This window comes from Amblyomma americanum, chromosome 1 (assembly GCF_052857255.1).
Source record: "Amblyomma americanum isolate KBUSLIRL-KWMA chromosome 1, ASM5285725v1, whole genome shotgun sequence".
NCBI classification, from domain to species: Eukaryota; Metazoa; Arthropoda; class Arachnida; order Ixodida; family Ixodidae; genus Amblyomma; species Amblyomma americanum.
In genome coordinates, this window is record NC_135497.1 from 93,981,933 (window position 1) to 94,002,205 (window position 20,273).

At 46.9% G+C, this 20,273-nt stretch overlaps 1 protein-coding gene across 1 annotated transcript in view; it reads left to right on the forward strand.

Moving 5' to 3' along the window:
- LOC144112027 (uncharacterized) overlaps positions 1-6,839 on the forward strand; it is a 67,171-nt gene extending 60,332 nt beyond the window's left edge. Inside the window, exons 12-14 of the mRNA XM_077645133.1 lie at positions 707-862; positions 4,582-4,689; positions 6,530-6,839. The gene's annotated coding sequence lies outside the window, so the exon portion shown is untranslated. The remainder of the gene's footprint in view (positions 1-706; positions 863-4,581; positions 4,690-6,529) is intronic.
- Positions 6,840-20,273: the final 13,434 nt, after the last annotated feature.

The following is a 20,273-nucleotide window of genomic DNA, read 5'->3' on the forward strand; positions in this document are numbered from 1 at the left end:
TCAAAGCTACAAGAACGAGCTGCACATCCAGCTACCACTGATTGTAGGACGTATCGAACACGAGCAGGCATTCCATACATGCCTGGTATCAGCGAAGCGTTGTCTCGTGTGTTCTCAAAATACGACTTACGCGTGGCCCACAAGCCTGTCAGCAAGCTGCGGAATCAGCTAATGAATGTGAAGGACCGACTACCAAATGAGCAGTTTCCAGGAGTCGTCTACAAAATACCATGCCTGAACTGCAATCATGCCTACATCGGGAGACAGGGAAGTTCTCAAGACGCATAAAGGACCACCAACGTGATGTGAAAAACAAAAAGCATGCCACAAATGCGCTGGCGGGTCATGCACACGACACTGGCCACCAGATTGACTGGGGCAATGCCTCCATCTTATCTAAGGAAAGAAACCTGACGACGCGCCTTCTGCTGGAGTCGCTATTCATCCAAACATCACAAGCAACATTAAACAAGAACGCTGGCCCCATGCCAGGCATCTACGCCCGATCTTTACGTCACATTCTCCGGATATAAATTCGCCACCGCTCTTGTCCTGCTCACTGTGAACAAGAAACCCGTACGAGTTTCGAAACGTCTTTCTTTTTTCGACTATGGTCAGTGACTGCTACTTCACTTCATTGCAGATATATTGTGCTGCTTTCCTAGTTTAGTCCACTCAAACTAAAACTTTGCTCTTTGTGTCACAGGTAGAATCTACAATGATTGCTGCTCTGTGTCTTGTAAGCAGGAGGCAGTGTTCAATGGAGCCATGAACTTTCCTTGGAATTGAAAAGCCTTTGCCGTATTATGCGCTGAACCACGAGTGTGAAGAGGAAAATGTCATGCCTTGGATTTCTGCATAGGTGAGCCATTGCGGTGAATCCACCAGCGCGAAAGACAGGGATGAGAAAGGAGACAAGACAGGTGCTGACTCGCGACTAAAGTTTGTTGGCGTGAACAGGGAATATATAAAAAGCCAAGCAATACCATAAACCATGTAGTTACAGATAAGCATACAGGACAACATGAGTCAAAAATCGCCCTCAACATTTCCCTGATCGAGGTAGTCCAACTCATTGTGTGTTAACACGATAGACAAAACACACATTCTTCACGGAGTCATAAGATGCGTCTAGCCTCGATAATCTCCCATTTAATCTCTCTGAATTTACTGCCAAAATGCGTGTTGCCAAAAGAAAAGGGTAGCAGACTTCACATCCCGTGCAGTGTACAGCAGAGTTACCCCAACCACCTAGCCAAGCCGCTACCCTCTTGTGTTCCTGTAGTCTTACATTCATACACCTTCCAGTTGCACCTACGTAAACCAGACTACAAGATAATAATATTTGATACCACATTCATTTTACAAGGTACATATACATTTCACTCTACACGTGTACTTTTCCCGAGCCACATTCACAGAATTATTCTTAAAATTTTACATGCTTTAGACAACGTATTACGGGCCGAGAAAGCCACTTTTACATCATACCTTCTGGCCACATTTTTCAAATTGTGCGACAATTTATGTACATACGGTAACACAACTGGTCTTTTGGCATCTCGCTGGCTGGCCCCAGCCTGATTGTGCCGGTCACAGCAAAACTGTCTCAGCTTCTTTAACAATTTATCATATGCTCTTGCAGTAACAAGGTTTGGAAATCCTGCGTTCGTTAACCTTAAAATCTGCTCTTGGAAACTAGTCGTCATGCTGTGAAAGCATAATTTCATCAATTCTGAGCCCGCGCTAGAAAGTACAATGCTATCTTTCACTAGCTTGGAATGGTCGACATGTAGCCAGGTAGCAGCTTAACACTCGCCAGCACACATGAAGTGTGCTGAACATCAAGGTAAGGTCCAGAAACCACAGCTCTTTTTCTTGGGACATTTGCTCCAAGGTAAACCTGAGATAAAGGCCTTGCTCCTTAAACAACTTGAGAAGATGTACAGGTCCCGAACTATCACAACCTTTATAAAAGACCAGAAAATCATCGACATAGCAAAAGATCTTTCCCCTGGCCCATGCACATTCTGGACAATTATTCTATCCACCCTACTCAAGAAAATATTGCTTAGCACAAGGTCAACCTTTGAACCACTACATATTCGAGACTTTAGAACACATACTGCACTGCGCTACTCTACAAACATGCTCTTCAAATAAATGCTATTCAATAACATGCTCTTCAGAAGAATTTCAGAAAAGGATTCATGCAAAATTATCTCTGGTTATTTGCAAAAGCATCTGTCTACTTCGCATCTTGAAGATCCATTTCTTGTACTCAATTTGCAGTGTGGTTGAGTATCTTAAGAATGACAATCCAGCGGATTGTCTTGTGATTAGTGTCGATGTAGAACTATTTTATTCTATCCCGTATGAAGATCTTGTGAAAAGCTTATGAATGTGTATATCGGAGCACAACGATGAGCTCGTGTTTAGGAACGGGTTTGTAACATGTCTTTTTTGGCACTTGCCTCCTTTTATTTGAAGTGAAGAGCATGTTTGTGGAGTATGGCAGTGCGGCATATGTTCAAAAGTCTGCTAAATGTATCGATTCGAAGGTTGCCCCTGTGCTAAGCAATATTCTCTTAAGTAGGGTGGAAGGAATGATTGCCAAGAAATTGCATGGGCTGGGGGAAATCTTTCGCTACGTCTATGATTTTCTGGTCTTTTACTAAGGTTGTGATAGTGTGGGACCTGTACATATTGTGAACTTGTTTAAGGAGCAAGGCCTTTGTCTTAAGTTTACCTTGGAGAAAATGTCCCAACAAAAAGAGCTGCGGTTTCTGAACCTTACCTTGATGTTCTGCACACGCCATGTGTGCTAGCGATATTCACCCAGGAGTGTTAAGCAGCTACTTGACTGTTGGTCGAACGATTCTAAACTAGTGAAAAATAGCATTGCGTCGTCAAGTCTAGGCTCGGTATTGGTGAAGCCATGCTTTTACAGCGTGACAACTGGTTTCCAAGAGAAGATTTTAAGGCTAATGAAAGCATGATTTCCCAACCATGCTATTGCAGAAGCGTGCGATAAATTGTTAAAGCTGAGCATATAAGATTGGGCAAGTTGGTCTGACATGCTAAAGATAAGAATGGCGCAGCATCAAGTAACGAGGACAACAGGAGAGCACACCCACGCACAAGTGCCATCCTTGGAGCGGATGCAGAATCTAAGAGCGTGTACTTGACATTCAGTGTTGGCAGCCAAGGATCGGGCTCGTTCAATCTTTAGCGTTCAAATCCGTGTTTCCTCGTTTCCTTGACTGTCAACGCTGAATGTCAAGCACGCGCTCTTGGATTTTGTATCTGCTCCAGGGTTGGCACTTGTGCGTGGGTGTGCTGTCCTGCTTTCCTCGTTACTTGATGCTGTGCCATTCTTCCCTTTAGCATGTTAAAAGCTGAAACCCCTTTGCAAAGACTGGCATGATCAGGCTGGGGCCAGCCAGTGAGATGCCAAAAGACTGACTGTGTTACTGTACATACATAGATTGTTGCAAAATTTGAAAACTGTGGCCAGAAGGTATGACGTAAAAATGGTGTGTTCGGCATCTAATAAGTTGCCTACAATCTGTAAAATTGTTAATAATTTTGTGAATTTCGTTAGGGAAAAGCACATGTGTCGAGTGAAACGTGGCAACATATATGTGCCTTGCAACCATTGCATGCATTGCATACCATTATCATGTGGTTGGGTTTATGTTGGTGAAACTGGAATGTGTATCAATGTAAGACTACAGGAGCATGAGAGGTATTTGGATATTGGTAGGGGTTGTAACTTATCTGCATATTACAAGGGATGTGAAGGCTGCTAGCCATTCCTTTCGGCAACACGCATTTTGGCACTACGTTCACAGCAGATTAACCAGAAAATTATCGAGGCTAGACACATCTTATGACTCGGTGACGAATGTGTGAGTGTGCTGCCCATAGCGTTAACATGCAGCGGGTTGGACTGTCTAGATGAGAGGAATGTTAAGGGCAATCTTTTACTTATGTTGTGATGTAGCTTATGTGTAATTGTGTAGTTTGTGGCGTGTGGCTTTTCTGTATACTCTCTGTTCACTTCAATAAACTTCAGTTGCGAGTCAGTGCCTGTTTTGTTTCTTTTCTCGTCCCTGTCTCGTGCTGATAGATTCAAGTACTTGTAGAGTAGATTCACTGAATTGTGTACTTGCAGAGGCTTGTGAAAAAACGAGAGGAATTTTCTTTCCTTTATGCGGAATGGAAGGTTGAAATTTTTTTACTTAAATGTTTGCAGCATTAAATTCTATTCGGAAAGGTAAAACCCACTTTATTGTACATTTTGTGTGCAATGGTGCCGGTGGCTGCATGCAACTGAAAACATTCGTCCAGGTTATCTAGCTAGCGTCCTTCTTCCTTGTGCCACATTTTCTGAAATAATATTTTGTCAGATTTATTTCAATCAGAATTTCTAAGAACATATTGGTGATCACATATGACATAATTCAAAGCGTGATCATTGGTATTTTTTAGTCTTGGGCAGTACAATGTGAGGTACATAGTATATAGTAAAATTAAATATGACCAGTCTAACATAAACAAAACTACTTTTTTTTAAAGGAAAATTTTGCTACCGAAGTGCTGGAGTGACATGGCATTATGAAGACGTGGACAGTGTGCTGTATTCATGATGGCACGAGAACTTGCGTACAGTGCTTCAGGTAACTGGTGAGTACCTTGGTGCTGTGCTTCTGCTAATGTAGCCAAATTATGTTTTTAATCTAAGAGTGTATCTGAAAACTTAAGCAAAAATTGAGTAGTATTTAGATATTCTTGCACCAGATACCATTGTGAGAATTAGTTATTAATGATGTGTCTCACATGTACCCTTGTCTCCTGAATATAGTAAGCATGGCTTTCGAGCTGAGTGCCTCCGACGTATGAAAAAAAAATGGCCACTGGGCTGCTCCACGACGCGTGGAGCAGCCCAGTGTAGCACATTCAGGCTTCATGGAGTGGAGAATGAAGGCAGTAGAAAACACAGCACAAACCACAGGACCAGGAAACTGACAAAACACACCAACCCTGATGACACTCTTTGCATGAAGGGTGTTATAAAGTTGCCTGTCATGTAGTGCAAGATGGAGGTCGCACAGGACGGGTGTTAAATATATGAGTTGATGCAGACACCTGTCATTACGTAGTACTCACTGTAGAACTCGAGCAAGAAGCAAAGGTAACATCTGAGCATGGCCACTCTTGTGCTTTCCTCCGCAAGCAATCTGGAATTGCACTTAGAAATCTTTTATGCTTTCTCTTGACATATACATCATTGCTGCATGTGGCGAGGAAAAGTACATACCCTTGATGTCAAGTGACAGTGAACTCACAGGGCTGGTAACAGCTCACTGAGGTGTTGTGATATATCTACAGGGCACCTCATGAGAACAAAGAGCCCTTGAAGGAATTCTCTCAGTTTGTTGCCACATGGACCTTTTTGTAATCAATGACTCTAAATGGCAAGCCTTCCTTTAGTGTCACAAAAAAAGGCCTAGGACATGGGTCTTTTTGCTTCTCCATTAGTGCCAAAATGTTTGCTAGCGAGATCTTTCGCAGATATATAATTATTTCACAAAATGTCAAGAAGGAGAATGAAGCTGCACCAAGCAGTACCAGTAAAAAACTTATCACAGCTGTTCAAAAAGCAGAAAGACTCATGCCTTCATCCTTCTTTTGCATCAGACACATGAGGACACTTCGTCTTTCTGGGTCATCATTTTGAAAAGGTTCACATGGCAACTGCCTTTGGTTAAATTTCTGCCAAGAGCCCTTTTTTGAAACTTGAGCATCCGTTCCTTGTGAGGCACACTGCAGAGATATTGGAATGCCTTAGTGAGCTGCTTCCGGTACGTGTGACTGCATTTTCACTGACATCAGATATTAGTACATTTTCTTGCACGTGCTGAGATAATGGAAGCTATGAGTGAAAACATGCGGTTTTGGGGAAGTGTGCTTCCTGGGGCCGTATTCCAAGTTTGTGTCATAATAAAAAGCGTCATAATCTGCCGCAACGGGCATGCCCGGGAACTGGATATAAACTGAGTGCGGGACTTTTGCTTCGTCTTGTCTTGCCTATAACAGATTGGATGGACGATAAATTTGGCAAGCGTCTCCCACCTTTTTCAGATGTTACCAATGTTCCTTGCTCGCTAAGTTGTGCATTTAGTACTATGTACAGAAAGGCACCTGCATTGAATTGCATCTGGCCCCCATCCTGAGCTACTTTCTATTTGCACAAAATGATAAGCAACTGTAAAGACTTTCATGCGCACAGTGCCGCCCGGGAAAGCGCATTTTGTCTGCTTCTTTCTGGACCTGTGGTTTTTACTGTTTACTGTTATGAGAAATGAATTTTGGGCAATAAATTATAACGGGTTGGTTCTCGGTGAATGGCTTTTGAAAGCTTCTACGAAAGCCGATTGTTCAATAGCGGATGGTTGAAATGTATTTGTGAAATTTATATTTGGTGTTGTGTGACCACTAAATGAGGATTTTTTATGCTTTTCAGATGGATCCGACAGCAATATGCAGATGTACAATGTGTGTAGTTTGCCATGAAAATAAAACGTATGTACTTGTACTCACCCAAACACTTACCACTCTTTCATTCTAAGCTGCATTCTTTGTACGTATGCACTACATAATATGCGTAAAGGAAAGCCTTGTACATAATACTTATTTCTTCGGCACCTGGACGGCTATATCTGCAGTGAACATTGCGGGCAGAAGCTATACGAAGACGCATGTTCATGTACTACAGAAAGTACATAATTACAATACAGATAATTTCCGCTCTAGATGAAATGACTTCCGAGTGAACGGAGGACGTATGCATACACAATGCGGAAACTTCAATAAGAATAAAACATAACCATTCGTTGTGAAAAAACGATTTCGGTCTCGTGCATAGCATGGCGTAACTTTCCGTTACCAAGAATGTGACAGTCGTCATACGGAGTCTCTGTTTCTGACATTTAGTCCGTACCTCATGTTGCGGAAAACCCTCCGGCAACGCATTACCAGCGGGTTTCTCTGTACTGCGGAGCATTTTTTTTTACAGTGTGGCGGCGCCGCGCGGCGCCGTGGCTGGTGACGAGGTTGGTCACGTGGTGCGGAGCCGCTGGCGCGGAGCGCCGGCGAAACCGAGTGGGGGGGGGGGGGGGGCTTTTTATATCTGGCGCGCTTTTATTCTCTTCGGAACAAGTGATCATTACAGGCAGGCAGTGCTTAATAAACGGACGGAGTGTCGTGGGAAAGAGTCTATTCCAGAGCAAGATAAAGAATGAGTACACAAAGGGTAGACACGAACCAAAACCATGATGGTACTGAAAGGCTCAATACAAAGATAACCGCGTTCTTTAAAAGCATATATGAATAAATTTACAAAAGGAACACAGGACATAGTCAACAAATCTCTTGTGCTTGGATAAAAAAAAAAAGTCAAGCTGGACATCCTGAAATGATAATGCTTCGCAGCTCCCGCGCAAAGTGAAAAATAAATGGTGCTCCAACGGTGGCAGGCCGCTTTCCGATTTTATGCGCATCCTTGTCATAATTTTAGAGCATTGTGTGGCTTCTCAGTCGTCGTCAGTGGCCCAAATATCATGAAGGGGAAATGAACTGCAGTCCTCACTCCTCCGTAAAGCCCTTTAAGGGTTTCAAATACGCGCCTGGGCAACAATACGGCGTGCAGTGCGTTTCAACACGAGCAGTACAATATATCCGCAATTGTCGGGCAATAAATAGGCCCAAGGTTTCCGTGAATGCGCAAGGCTTTGACCTGAAACTGAACCGCGCAATGAGTGCATGCTGTATTGATTCGTGCTCTGGCCCTCCATGCCCCCCAATCCGCACACCCCTTACTTTTGTAAACTAATCGCACACACGGGCGCCGTGCGCCATACGCCGTATGTTACCAGCTCACTGCGATGTGAAAACAACAACAGCCTGTGCTGACTCTTTGGGTCTGTTTTTTCAAAGAGCATTGCTTTAAAAACGTGTCCCAACTGTTGTCCAAAGCGCGAAATGTGTTTTGGTGCAAGAGTGCAGACGACTCGCGGTCTGGCTTGGCCATGACATTCTATGGCTTCGAAAGGATCGTCGATGGCAAAAGAAAAAAAAATATGGCTCCGGTATGTTTCACAATACATTACATATTCACATACAGGGTGTTCAGGCTAAATTTAGCCAAAGGTTAAAAGATCAAATATCAAACCAACCGGCTTGCGCATCATAGGCAATTTTTGTTTTGCAATTAATTAATCAGAAATTAAGATAATTTTTCTAAATGCATAAATATTGACTTTAGACAGCAGATGTGAATAGCAAAGTTGGTGAGCGCCTTCATGAAACCTCATTTTATTTATATGCGATAAAGAAAGCCTCACCTATATCTTTTTTCCGAGCTCCAAAGAATGCCCGTGAAATGCAAAAAAAAAACTAATCACGTGACTGGCGCATTAGCGCGCTACGATTGTGCTGCTCTCAATCCTGGCTTGAGTGAACAAAATCAGCTGCTGGTATGGCGCCGCGACCCGATTGCTCCGGCAGGCCGATATGTCGACGGTGGTTGCGACGCCCGAGCGCAATTTGCACCGTCGTACTAGCAGACTGGCTCGGGCAGGCGTTGAAACCACCGTCGACATATCGGCCTGTCGGAGCAATCGGGTCGTGGCGCCATACCCGCAGCCGATTTCGTTCACTCAAGCCAGGTTTGAGAGAGCACAATCGTGGCGCGCGAATGCGCTACTCACGTCATTTTTTATGTATTTCTCGGGCTTCCTTTGGTGCTCGGAAAAAAGATATACTTGAGGCTTTCGTTATCGCAAATAATGGAATGGGGGTTTCTGAAGGTGCTCTCCAACTTTGCTATTCACATCTGCTGTCTAAAGTCAATATTTAAGCATTTAGAATAATTATCTTAATTGATAATTAACCAAGAGCAATACAAAAACATTCCTACATGCGCAAGCCGGCTGGCAGCTGTATGTAAGCGGCTTCGCTGGCCTACCTGAAATATCTTATTTTTTAACTCTTGGCTAAAGTTATCCAGGACACCCTGTATATTTCTTCCATCCGTTGAATTCGTTTGAGAAGTTACGTTAGGACTGCGACTACAAATCATTCAGTGTGCATCGCGTGGATAAATGCCGAAATAAATCATATAAACAATATTTCCTCGTTGACCCTCCCAATTCTTCTTTAGTTACAGTGTTCCACCTGAAACAAGCAAAAAAAATGCTGGCAGCTAGGCTATGTGACTTAAAAATTCACCAGCTCACGGTGGCTCGAATTGGACCTTATCCGGTTTGAGTAAACGCGACTCTCAGTCAATGCAGCCTGAGTAGCCCGACGAAGATCGAGCTTGACGCTTGTTTTGGCAGAGAACGCGCGTGCAGCCCTGCGGCTGAAGGCGATGAAAAATGTGGCAAAGGTCACATTGCATGGCACGGTGACGTTGCCGCAACTCCGCGACGTGGTGAGTACACTTCCTCACTTAAACCATATGTCTGCGTAATGAAGTATTTGATGGAACACCGTCTTGCGAGGAGCGAAGATTGCTGAATTATCACATGTACGCCAGACAGCATTTGGGGAAAAGAAAACAAGATGTTTCGACGCCCGTACGGTTCCTTGAAAATTTGGGCAGTGTAAAGAGTCGATCCCCTTGTCCAGAGCGCTCGAGCGGTGCCGTCCGGGGGAAGCAAGGCGACATTCTAAAGCAGGTATTCACTTTCTCTTATCATGCTTACGCTCGAGAGAAGCCCAATAGACATGTGAACCGGACAGGCATCAGCGCCTTAACGCTAGCAAAGCAGTTGCGAAAAGATTTAACTTCATTTGCTCCGCAGCACTCCGCCCGAGCGCTCTAGACAAGAGTGATCGACTCTGTACGTTCAATATTTCTGAAACGCGTGCCGTCTGCGGAGTTTGTTTAGCTTGTCGTCCTCTAGTCTTTGTTCGATATAAGGTTCGAGGGCTGACTGGACGTGTAAACACGTGCAGCGAGTAATAAATATACAGTCGAGCTCACTTATAACGGCCGCTTCTAACGAACGTTCGCTTATTGCGAATGGGGTTGATGCCGCCCTCAAGACAAGTATTAGGCCAATAGCACTGCGTCTCAGACACAACGAACAACCAAGGCCGCAAAACTCGGTTAGAGCGGACAAGTATGATGCGCACACTCCCACCCCGCGGTCGAGAAACGTGCCTCCCGCTTCCCGCAGAGCGTGGAGATTGGCCACCAAGAAAAAGCTATAAAAAAGAGCGGAGGCGTATTCAACATTGACGAAGCTATTCACTATTTTCTAAATACTGCCTCAAAAACGCACGCCTGCCTTGAAGAGCAGTACCTTCGCCGGAGGAAAGCGCAGCAATCTTCGTGTTACCGACCTACGCCCGAGCATCGACAGGAGCGCACGGCGGCTGCGCTTTATCGTCGTCAGGTCTCGCAGATATTGGTCTGTTCAGAGGTATATACGTTTTGCACGCTACCGGCGCAACACAAATGCCTGCTCCTTCTGGTAGAATTTTCTTGCCACCATTGCCCTCTTTTCCGCCAGAATAGGGGCATGCTTGTTGAGGCGGCTAGTAACTTTCAGGAAGCCCCCTAATGTTTCCTTTATTAACTAAAAAAAGCAGCAAATATTGCTCAGTTGACCCCAGCTATTGATATGGAATATTTGCGTACTTATCTGAGCGGAGGCGCCCATTAGACCACCCGGTTTTCATGATTTTGTTCTTCTCTGTATTTTTTTGCGCTACGGACGGACGAGGTATGCCCGTAGCAAGGAAGCATCCTTTCATAAATATGTTAATTTCCTTCCACCAGTCATTATCACCAATGAAGCATCACCGCCTCAGTAACGCGCTGTTTTAAAAGTCGGTATGTACGCGCGAACATATTGCGTTTCTTTTCCCTTACGAGAGGGCGCCACGACACAAACTGAGAGAGAATGAGTACACGCTTAACGGCCATCTGCAACAGAGCCCAGGATTGAGCTTTGCTATAAACGGAGTATGCGCAGTATGTAAAACAAAATATCGGGCATCGTGATATTCAGATTTCTAGTACCAAAAATCTTGCGTAGTTAGAATGAACGGATTGATAATCAGCTTGCTGTCTAGAAAGCATGTAGCTCCGCCTAAACATAAAACGTATGTTAAGCATGAGATACTTTTACCTCACTTTCTCGGCAAATTAAAGCGAGCATCTTAAGGAAATAGCGGTGAACCTGAAGCAAATATAAGGAAGAATTTATGCAAAATATACCGAAACTTTCCGTCAGAATAATACCTAGCAGAGAAAACTTCAGCCCCAAGCGGAATTAGAACCATCGGCGTACGAAACAGAGCCGCTCTATTTAACCGTGTCTTTGACCAGCGGCGATTGCCGTTGCCTCTCGAGCTGAGTGTGAGAGAAAGCAATTAAATGAAAGGAAAGGTGGAGAAGTCGGCCGGCGGTATGGTGACCCTTGCCTGCTACTCCACACTGGGGAAGGAGGAAATGAAGAGTAAAAGGGGATGTGAGGGCGCGAATGGAGGAATATGATGCCAAAATACAATGAATTGCTTGGACACACACACACACACACACACACACACACACACACACACGCACACGCGCACACACACACACACGCACACACACACACACACACACACACACACACACACACACACACACACACACACACACACACTGAGTGAGCTGACTCTCAGCGCCGCAGGTCCCTTCTCCGAATGACGTTATCGGACTTGGTTATGAAAGAAACTGTACGGGGGGTTTATTTTACATTATTTAGAAGATTTAGGAACCCACTGGTGGGTGATGGGGGAAGGTCGGAGGATCTGAGAAGATCGGAGGATGATCGAGGATTCCTTCCTCACGGCACTCCTCATCCGGTTAAAAAGGGTCCGGTCCCTAGGATTCCCCAGGTTCGAGGAGGTCTTCGCCAGGTTGGGCGTGGCCTAACTTGCGTTGTCGTACACACACACGCACACACACACACACACCACTTCACATAGGGACACGCCCCCGTCACATGCCTAGCCGGAGAGGGAGGGTGCCGCTGGACAATCGCCCCCACCAGAGAGCGTTGTCTTCGCGTCCGAACGACAGTTCTCATGGGCGAGGCGCCAGCGAGCAGGCACAGTTGAAGGGGTGAGTCACCCCTGCTCGGTTCTGGCGGTCGCTAACTGCCTCCGTGCCGCACGGTCGATCTTCCAGGAACAATGTTGTTTACAAACGGCAGTGGAATCCTCCGTCTCGAATCCAATAAACCACGCGAGGACCGGCCGTGGGAACCCAGATGCCTATCGCCGTGCAGTGACCCCGGTTGCAGGTCTCCGGGCCGAATACGCAGCTGAATCAGACCACCGGCTGTCGCCAGAAACCTTACAGCTCCTCTGCGGCCCGAAAAATCTCGAATGTCCTGCGTTGACGACCGCTGTGCAGGAAGAGATGAGATGGCGTCCGTGTTGGTCCCCTGGATTGCAATATCATCGCCCCCAAGACCGAACCCAAAGCACCACCAACAAAGGAAAGCGCAGGTGGGACGTTCCAAACAGCAAAGCACTGCCCCACCTGCAAGCGCTCGGACTTCGCCAAAGAATCACCAGGCCTCTTCCATTGACAACAATACACTTTTAAAAAATTGTGTTCAAATTTGGGTTAATTTTGTGCCGACTGAGCGCGAAACATCCCCTTTTGAAACTGCCACAGCCGGATTACTCGGAACAAAGTAAAAAAAAACTCACACAGGAGGAGATTCCTTTTAGTTCTCCCGCTTACATCAGTCTGCTCAAGCCATCAGCATTTCCGTGCAGTTTCCCCTTCTTATAACGCACAGAGAAATTGTACTGTTGGAGAGCCAGACTCCATCTGAGCAAGCGACCATTTTTGGGGGACATCTGTCGCAGCCACGTTAAAGGACAATGGTCAGTCTCAAATACAAACTTTGCTCCGTACAGGTAACACGACATCTTCTGCGCTGCCCAAACTAAACACGCGCACTCTTTTTCGGAAGCGCTGTACGGTTCCTCTCTACTGGTCAGTTTGCGGCTGATGTACAGAACTGGGTGTTCTTCATGGTCGTAGCCAACTTGGCTTAAGACAGCACCCAGCCCTCTATCACTGGCATCACACTGGACTATGAACTCTTTCCCATAGTAAGGGGTCTTGAGCAAGGGTCGGGACACGAGTGCTTCCTTCAGGCTTTTGAAGGCGTTTTCTTTTTGGTTATCCCAACTTACGTTAGTAGGTGCTCCCTTTCACAAGGCATCAGTTAAGGGACTAGCCCGCTGTGAGTAGCTAGGAATATATCGCTGGAAGTACCCAACTAATCCCAAAAATGAGCGAATGTCCGTTTTCGTCCGTGGTTGCGGAAATGCTGCGATCGGGGCAATCTTTAATTCGGATGGGCTCCTAGTTCCCTGGCCTACAACGTGGCCCAAGTACGTCACCTGTGCGCAACCAAATCTACACTTTTCTGCCTTCAGTGTCAGTCCAGCCTGTCGTAAACTGGAAAACACGGTCCTTAGGTGTTCTAGATGCTCTTGCCAGGTTTCCGAAAAAATTGCCACATCGTCTAAATAAGGGAGTGCAAAGCACTGCATGTCCTTTAGTACGATGTCCATGAGTTTCGAGAAGCTGTACGGGGCATTCTTCAACCCAAAACTAAGCATTAAGGGTCGAAAGGTGCCCGTTGGGAAGATGAAAGCGGCATACCTGCTCGCGTTTTCTGAGAGGGGAACTTGCCAATACCCCCGTAGAAGATGGAGGGTGGAAAAAAATTTCGCGCCGCTCACCCTTTCTATCCTTTCCTCTATGTTGGGAATCGGGTATAGCTGATCCCTGGTAATTGCATTCAGCTTTCATTAATCCAGGCAGGGACGCGGATCTTTCCCTGGGGCCTCAACAAGAATTAGCGGTGAGGTATAGTCACTTTCCGCTGGCTCTACAACCCCTAACTCCAACATGCGCTGAATTTCCGCTTCCATTATTTCTTTTTGCCGCGGTGATACCCTGTAGGGTTTCGACCGTACCGGCTCATCAGAGGTGAGCTCGATTTCGTGTGTCAGGAGGTGTGTCTTTCCCGGGCGACTGCTAAATAGGTCAGCGAATTCGCTCAACAACTGCTTTAGCGTGTCGACCTGGGTCCCGCTTAGAAAATCTGCATTCACGGAGTGAGCCAGAATGTTCTCCACGTTGTCACTAGCGTCCGCACCTCCCTTCCAACCCTGACTCTCGCTGTCCAGCTCTTCTGGTTCATTTAGAGTCAGATTGACGATCCCACTGCGTTCCACGAACGGCTTCATCAGATTGCAGTGATAGATTCTCACCTGCTTTCCCCTGCCTGGAACCCTTAGCGCGTAATTCGTCTCTGAAAGTTTTTGCAACACTTCCACTGGACCGTCCCAGTGAACTTCCAGCTTGTTTTTTCGCGATGGCCGGAGGATCATCACGCGATCGCCCGCGGTGAAGCCTCGAAGGCGCGCGTTTTTGTCATAATAGACCTTGGCGGCCTCCTGGGCAGCTTTCATATTTCGATTTACTAATTCCCTCGTGTTGTTAAGGCGGTCCAGTAGCTGAAGCACGTACTCAACCACTGTCTGGTTCTCTCCTGTCCCTTCCCACATTTCTCTCAGCATTCGGAGGGGAGAGCGGAGGGCTCTTCCGTACACGAGTTCTGCTGGCGTAAACCCCGTAGCTTCGTGGGGGACTGTTCGTAAAGCGAAAAGTGTGGCCGGCAGACAATCCTCCCAGTCTGCTTTATGCTCATAACAAAGAGCGCGTAGCACCCGCTTCAGCGCCGAATGCCATTTCTCTACACTGTTGGACTGCGGATGATACACCGAGCTGTGTAACAGTTTTATTCCGCATCTTTCTAGGAATGTGGTCGTCAAGGCGCTTGTAAAAACCGTCGCCTGATCGGCTTGGATTTCGGCCGGAAATCCTATTCTCGCGAACACTGACAAAAGGCCGTCAACTATTTCTGTGGAGCTCAAGTCCTTCAACGGAATTGCTTCGGGAAATTTTGTCGCGGGACATAGCATAGTAAGCAAGTACTTATAGCCTGATTACGTTTTAGGCAAAGGGCCTACTGTGTCTATTACAAGCCGGCGGAAGGGTTCCGAGATCAATGGAACAATTTTCAGTGGAGCCTTCCATGTCTCTCCCGGCTTGCCCACGCCCTGGCAAACATCGCATGATTTTACGTAGCGTTCTGCATCTTTGAAACAACCCGGCCAATAATATTCCATTAATAGCCGCTCCTTTGTTTTATTGATTGCCAGATGTCCTGCCCAGCCATTTCCGTGGCAGAGACTCAGAATGTACGCTCTGTATTTTTCGGGCGCGTCCAGCTGATCAAATGTTTTGCCTTTTCTGTCCTGGTAGTGTCGGTATAGTAAACCTCCCTTCTCGAGTATCGTTATGTTGCGTCTCGCGATGCCCTCTTTAGCTTTAAGGTGCAGTCTTTCCAAAGTGGGATCCTGCTTCGGTTCTTTTATTAGGGACTACCTGTTCACCTGCAGAAGGCGATCAAAACTACGCGATGTTGGAGATAAAACGGATCCTTCAGCGTTTTCTGCTTCCTCTACCGACTTCGTGGTTGAAGTCCCTGGTCGCTCATCTGCTCGGTCAACTGTCTGGCTTTCATTCCTCGTTGGTTCCCTTCCCTCCTCATTCGATTGCAACGATATGCTGGCTGGTGCGTCTCTGGCTACCTGAGGTTAGGGAATCTGACTTAGTTGAGATGCGAGCTGACGAGTTCTCGATCTTGTCAAAGCTTGTATCACCCCGCTTCCGAGTTTCTGGCCTCTCTCGCGTAGCAATTGGTCTGATCGATTCGAGAAGAGGTAAGGATATTGAAGTGGCACGGCCTTCGAAACTGCGGCCTCAGTGATTAGCTCTCCAAACGGTCCACAAATTATCACTCTAGCTACGTGAAGGCATACACTGTGTTCTTCTACTGCCTGTTTTATCCACGAGACTTCTCCCGTAAAATCGTCCGCGGAAACATAAGACGGATGGACAACGTCCATCGTCGCGGCGCTATCACGAAGCACCCTGCACGGTTTCCCGTTAACGTGCAGCTCGTGCAGGTATGGCTTAAGGAGCTCTAGATTCTCGGCGTTATCCTCGACGCACGAGAACACCAAACGTTGTTTTGTACACTTGGCTGCAAAGTGCCCGACACCATTGCAGTTGTAGCAACAAAATGGCCTACTAGCCTCAAACTCTTTTTTCGCGGCTGTGTCTGCTCCCTGTCACTTCGCCTGTTCTTCACGCTTTTCTGGCGCTACCTTCGTTGCCTCCGATTGCCCCGAACTTCTAGCACTTCGCGTCTTTCTGCAAGGCCCTTTATCTCGCATCGCGTTTCGAGCGTGTGACGCACCCTCTTCAGTGCTCAACCTTCTGCGCGAAACGTACTCCTCTGCTAGCTCAGCGGCCCTTTCAACTGTGTCGACTTTTTCCCTGTCTTGAACCCACAGTTTCCCCACTTGGGGAATGCTTCGGTAAAATTGCTCAAGGCAAAAACACTCAATGATTTTGTCCCGGATTTCATAAACCTCGGCTCCTTTTAGCCACTCTATCAAATTCGTCTTCAGGCCATACGCGAAATCCCGATAGCCCTCGCTATCGTTTTTCATCGCGTTCCTGAAGCGCTGTCGGAAAGCTTCGGCTGACAGCCGGTACCTTTTTAGCAGGCTGGCTTTGACTTTTTCGTAGTCAGCTGCGTCTTGTGTGCTAACCCCCGAATGCAGAAATGTAACTTGGCTCGAACTTAACTTCCATCGGTCTCAAGTGAGCTCCATCGTGTTTCATAAACCGAACTCGGCTTGAAGTGCGACTTGCAACCGGCTTGGCTCGATCCTAGTTCGGTCCAACTTCAAGTCGGCTGAGGAGCTTGCTTGAAGCCGACTTCGTTGTATTTTCCAACATGGCCACCTACCGATCGGACGTCGCGCGGAGGGTAGCTGCGTTCGAGTTCGCTTGCCACGCCATGGACGTAGTATTTTCTGAGGCCCATTCGTTGCCGAAGATCCCACGGCCAGCGTTACAAGATCGGGGGAACCCGATGGAGCTCTACGACGACGAGCACTTTCTCGCCCGCTATCGGTTCTCCAAGAACGCCGTGCGGGAGCTGCTCACCGTGTTGCCCCTGCGTGAAAGCCCCGACAACAGGGAACCGCCTGTTCCTCCGATGCTGCAGCTACTCCTGGCTTTGAGGTTTGATGGGGCCGGTACTTTCCAAACCGTCACCGGGGATCTGGTGCGGATTTCGCAGCCACGGTGTGCCGCGCAGTTGGCAAGGTCACCTTGCTGATTGCCAAGCACCTGCGCCCGATGCTGGTGCAGTTTCCAGCCGTCTCGCAGTTTGGAAAGCTGATGCGGGACTGTTATGAGATCGGTGAATTCCCTGGTGTGACCGGCTGCATAGATTGCACGCATGTCCGCATCAACAGCCCGGGTGGCGCAGATGCGGAAGTCTACCGAAACCGCAAAGGCTATTTCTCCATCAATGTGCAGGTGAGCAATGAAAATTGAAATTCTCTGAAGAGTTACCACTGTTCAGCTCATTCGTATTCGTTCGCGTCGTGCACGTGCTGTCATTTTATTTATTTCCCCGCGGTGCTACGAACGTACAGTCACAAGATTACTTGCCCGAAAGAGGCGGGTTCGATCCCGGCCGCGGCGTTCACATTTCGATGGAGGCGAAATGCTGGAGCCCTGTGTACTGTGCGACTTCGTTGCACGCTGAAGAACGCCAGGTGGTAGAAATTTCCGGAGCCTTTCACTACGGCGCCCCACATAGCGAAATGTGTCTCTTCGGAATATGCGATCGAGGCCCAGCATTTTGTTTTAGTACTGCTTTATAATGTAGCTTTGTACTCCATGAAGAGTGTAGCTTCGTTCTCCATGCTCCATGAAGAGTAGCACTACATTCTAGGCGCTATATTACCACGCAATCACTGTGCAAATTCACCGAAAGGAAGGTTAGTTAATGTTTCCAATGACAGTGCATGACAAAGTTGACAAAGCTTGACCACACTTTCGAGCTGTGGCATTAAATCAACGCAATATTCCTTTATACGTGCAGGTACCAAAAAGCCCACATAAAGACACGGAATGTGGTCGAAAGGAAATTCGGTGTCTGGAAGCGCCGCTTCCCTTGTCTGGATATGGGGCTCCAGCACAAGCCGAAACAAGCTGCAGTGATCATCACAGCGTGTGCAGCCCTGCATAACTTTGCATGTTTGATGAAGGAGCCACAGCCTCCTATTGAAAACGCTCCCATCCAGGACGCTCCACCGGCTCGCACCAGCCCGACAGCAGCGAGGCGGCCAGAGCACCTGCCACCTGTTGATGCTGTCAGCGACAGCTTGTCGGGAATGCAGGCACGACGGGTGCTCATCCAGAAGAGCTTCACATAGGTAAGAAATGCACAGTCCTCAACACTGTCCCATGCATTTTGTATAAAGCATGTTTATAATGCGCACTTGCTCATGCTACCCGTATCCCAACTTTTGTGCAGGAACTAAAGAAATGTTACAGCAATGGGAACGACTAGCAGCAGTTCAAGCGGCGGGACGAAGAGGTCGACGAAGTGCAGCTGGGGATCCTGAGTGACTCCTGAGAGTGTGCTCATCATGACGCTCTCTGATCTACGACCGCAGACCTTCACTGCGAATACACCCCTTTACACTAGAATTTTTTCTCAGCTTCGGAAGCTTTTAAGTTGCGAGCTTGTTGCATTAACAAACTGCTACTCTTCCACTTCTAGGTTCTGCATTTCTTGCTATAGTGTTCTATTTCAAATGCTATTTTTCAAGAACGCTGTATTGATCTTGCAGGAGGCGAATACCAGAAAAGCTCTTGTTGACCCTGCTGCTGAGGGTCTTAATGGCGCTCAGTTCATTTGTTTAAGAGCTGCTGCCTTGGCGGCTTTGCTTACACGCATGTGAAAAATTACCAGATTTGGTAAAGTACAACAGTTAGGCCTTAGGTGGAGCAGTCGCAGGGCTTGTGCACCTTTCCACAGAGCAAACATTTGTGTGGCTGCTTTGGTAGCGGCATGGAATTCAGGTTCCTCACAGCAAGTAGTTCTGCTACTTCGTCTTTTCTACTTTCATCCGGCTTGCACTTCAAGCTTGGGCTCTTGCATGTCTTCCATGTGTTGAGTATAAATTTGTTTTTATGTCACAATTGTAATGACAAAGAAGTGCCCATGTGGCAGCGGGACTGCTCTCGGCGAGCGCGTGCTTCGGGTTGGTGCTGCTGGAACCGTTGACTGTCTGTGAACGCTGTTCTGCGCTTTGTACTTTCTGCCCGGAAAACCCATTGCACAATCATTAATTTCAAATATCCCTTTTACAACAAAACGAGACGTTCCCGATTGCCTACAATGATGAAATTCCAGATCACTGCGAAGTTTAGTTTTCTGGCTTGCCAACAGAGGTGTGTTATGAATCAGTTATTAAATTTCTCACTTTTTTTTGGCTCTATTGAGGTAAAAAAAAAACATGAGTGTATTCTTTTCATTTGGTTTGCTTTCAAGATGGTGTAGAACGGTCGAACCTTCAGCTCTCACACTGGAGCCTTCTTTTCAAGGAACGATGCTCGAGTGGTTTGTTGTGCATTTTCGCTTTCTCTCGTCTCTGTTCAAAGTGGGAGTTGGTTGTTGTCATAGTATGGTGCAAAAGGTCGATTCTTTAGGTCTGAAATGGGCTTCCTGACATGATCCACATGCCTCGTCCAGCTCAATCTCTTACAACAAAGTTGCCTAACGGGCAGTAACTGGCACAGAGAAAGAAGCGAAGTTCACTGCAGCATATGTGCGGAGAGGATTCCAGGCATTGTTGTGTCATGGTGAAACATACCAACCTACAGTGTGTGACTTGTGAGCATTTTTAATTTCCAAGTGTAAAGGTCATGGTCGTACATAGAACTCATGTAACTGTTGCTAAGGCTACACAATCTGTCTGCGAGCAGTTGCACTCAATATTCATTGTTCTCGAGCCAAATGCACCTGGTGTTTGTTAGGTGCCTTGCTTTGCATGGCTGAATACAAACCCTAGATCATAAAGTGAGTCGTCATGAGCCAACACCAACAGTTAGCCGAGATCATTGTGTGCGGGCACTACTGATGTTAGGGAACGCCTTGCTGCCGCAGTCATGGTGGACCACTGAAAGATAATTTATGACCCCAGTAGTGTTTGCAACCTTTTGTTTTGTGGGTTCA